At 36.4% G+C, this 3,391-nt stretch overlaps 1 pseudogene; it reads left to right on the top strand.

The window, feature by feature from the left end:
* The first annotated feature begins 2,641 nt into the window (after positions 1–2,641).
* LOC102874675 lies at positions 2,642–2,954 on the top strand (annotated as a pseudogene).
* Positions 2,955–3,391: the final 437 nt, after the last annotated feature.

The raw sequence follows: 3,391 nt of genomic DNA, 5'->3' as shown, positions 1-3,391 counted from the left end.
GGATGGGTGTATCAGAGACAGTGCAATTGGCACCAGACAGAGCAGAACTTAGGGCTGTTGTACATAGGGTCACTATGAGTCGCAAGTGACTTGACAGCACACAACAACAACAACAAAGTTCTATCAACTTAAGTGCTCATGATTCTCGGATTTGTCTTTTAAAATTCAATTATCACTTCGATGAGGTACAATGTATTTGATTACATAGAGAAACTCAACTTTACTGAAAAACAAGCAGGCTTTAAAAGACTGAAGATGACTATCCTACGAGCTCATGTCCTTACACTAAATGATTCTTAATGTTAACTCCAATAAATAAGAAATTTCATTTAACAAAACTTGAGTATGTTGCTAGAGGTGGTTATTCCTTGGAGAGGGGCATCATTCTTAAGAAGAAGGTGGAGGGATCATGGAAGAAAGGAAGGTCCTCAACTGGGTCAATTAACACTGTGACTATAGCAATGGGCTCGATTGTGTCAGAAATTGTAATGATGGCATGGGATAGGACAGTGTTCATATCTGGTTGCTATCAGTCATACTTAACTCGATAGCACCTAACAACAACAACTGGGATGTAAGTAGCCTAGTGGTAACAGAAACAGTCACTACTTTACTACAGGGAGCTTCAGTGGCCTTGTGGTAAGAAACTCTGCTACAATACAAAAGGTACATGGTTCATATCTAGCAGCTGCTCCATGGGAGAAGGATGGCCAATCTAATCTCATTTGGTTTAATGCTTTCGAAAACCCTCTGGGGGGATCAGCTATGAGCCGATTCTGACTCAATACATTGTTATAACTGCATGATAGTCATAAAAACTCTGTCCCAAAGAAAAAGGGGTAGATAATTGCTATAGTCTTGCTGTCACACAGGATGTGCCTCATATGTAATTTTCTCACAATAAATTACTCAGCTGCCAGCTGCCAGTTCCCTGCATGATCCTTCAGTCTCATGGCACCCTCCATATTGAAAGGAATATTTCAAATAATTGATTCCTATAGTGACTATAATACACAGTTAATACCTAATCAACTCTTAAATAATATTACACCAATAACAGAAGGCTATTCTTTTCCAGTTCTTATAAAATTTATCTTAAGATTGAAAATATCCTAGAACATAAAGCAAATTTAAAAATACATAAATTATTAAAATCACAGAGAGTATATTATCTAGACAGAGTGATATAAAACTTAATATGAATAATAAGGATTTTAATGGAAAATTTTCACACATTTTTAAACTATACCATTCTAAGTAATCAATATGTTAAAGAACAAATCTAAAGGGAAAATAAGCACATTAAATTTAATTAAAATTAAAATATTCCATGTTAAAATTTGTGGAACAAAGATAAAGTGGTGTTAAGAAGGAAATATATAGCAAAATGGATAAATTAGGAAAAAAGGAAAAGTTTCAAGTCAATAACCTCAGCTCTCACTTCAAGAAGTTAGAAAAAAATAGATCCAAATAAAACCAGGCTAGAAAAAGAAAATAATAATGATAAGAGCATGAATCAATGAAATTGTAAACAGAAAAACAATAGAGACAATCAATGAAACAAAGTGTTGGTTCTTTGGAAAATTCAATAGAATTGACAAACTTTTAGGAAGATAGTCAAAGGGAAAAAAGCAAGGAATACATAAGCCATCAATATCAAGAATGAAATAGAGGATATCATTATAGGCACTGTATATATCAAGGATAATAAAGGAACACTACAGAGAGCTTTGCTCACTTAAATTTGACAGCTTAGGTGTAATTGACCAATTCTTCAAATAACACAAGTTCTATCTGTTGCCTAGTATAAAACATAGTCTGAAAAGGTTTGTGACTATTACGGATATTAAACATGTAATTTTATAACTCCCATAAAATCTCAAGATGCAGAGAAGTGAAGAAAATTCTAGCAACATATTTTAAGAAGAATTAAGACCAATTATATACCTTCATGCAAAAACACAGAGAGAGGCAAGTACTTCCAAATTCACTTAATGAATCTAGTACTTTGACAGCAAAATCAATGATGGTGTAGAATTGTAAGATTATCAATTGAGCAGAAAATATGAGCAGATGTTTCATCAAAGAAGAAAGACAGATGGCCAACAAACACATGAAAAAAATTCTCAAAATCACAGTTACCACAGAGATGTAAATCAACCAACAAGAAGATATCATCTCACTCCAGCAACAATAGCAAAGTTCAATAGGAGAGCAAACAACAAATGTTCCTGAGGATTGGAAAGACCAGAACTCTCAGGCACTGCTGGTAGAAATGTAAATAGTACAACTGCTTTGGAATTTAATCTTGAATTTCCATCAAAAAGTTGCAAATTAAAATAACATTTGATCCAGCTATCCTAGTTCTGAGAATACCCACCAAAGAAATAAGAGTTGTGACATAAGCAGATGTATGCACTTCCATGTTTATTGCAGCATTATTTGCAAAAGCAAAGATGTAAGGAAGCAGCCTAAGTTCCCATCAACAGATTAACAGAGAAACTGTGGTACATTCACACAATGGAATATTTTGCAGCATTGAAAAACAACTTATATAATCCACCAAATTGGTCAGTTAGTTGGTAGCTCTTCCTTAAACTAGAAGTTTAGATGCTGTTTCTGCCTGGGGTTTCAGGTGGAGATGGTTTGCTCTGCTGTGTAGACTTCTGCTGACCAGGACAGGGCCATATCTATCTACCTTGCTTATTTGAATGACAAGAAGACCATCACTGAGGGGAGACATATCCCTATAAATAAGGCTGTTGAAAATCCCACCACTACAGAGATTCAAGTTGTACGTATAGCAGTTGAACTTAATGCATTTCTTGAGAAAACCAAAATGTACTCTAAAGAGTGGAGTAGAGACATGCAATATAGAGGTAGAGTCCAGGTGCAGCTCAAGCAGGAAGATGGCAGCCTCTGTCATGTACAGTTTCCATCACATAAGTCAGTAATGTTGTATGTTGTTATGTGCCATCGAGTCACTTGCGACTCATAGCAACCCTATGTACAAGAGCTTTAAATGCTGTTCTATCCTGTGCCAACCTAGCCATCTCAAACGCACTTATTCCCACTGCTCCAGTCACAGAATCGATTCATCTCACCAAAGGTCTTCCTCTCCTTCGCTGCCCCTCCACTCTGCCAAACATGATATCCCTCTCCAAGGACCAGTCCCTCCTTGCAATATGCCCAAAATATGTCAGACGAATCTTCAGAATCCTTGACTCCAAGGAACACTCTGGCTTCACCCTCTCCAGGATAAACCTGTTTGTTCTCCTAGCAGTCCATGGTATATTTAACACTCTTCTCCAGCATCACAGCTCAAAAGCATCAATCCTCTATCAACCCTATTCACTGTCCAACTCTCTGATGCACAGCACATAATTTTGAA

Source organism: Elephantulus edwardii, unplaced genomic scaffold (genome assembly GCF_000299155.1).
Source record: "Elephantulus edwardii isolate Elephantulus edwardi_28Jun2011 unplaced genomic scaffold, EleEdw1.0 scaffold00032, whole genome shotgun sequence".
NCBI classification, from domain to species: domain Eukaryota; kingdom Metazoa; phylum Chordata; class Mammalia; order Macroscelidea; family Macroscelididae; genus Elephantulus; species Elephantulus edwardii.
The sequence above is the reverse complement of the archived record's forward strand: the minus strand, read 5'-3'. Positions and strand labels throughout refer to the sequence as shown.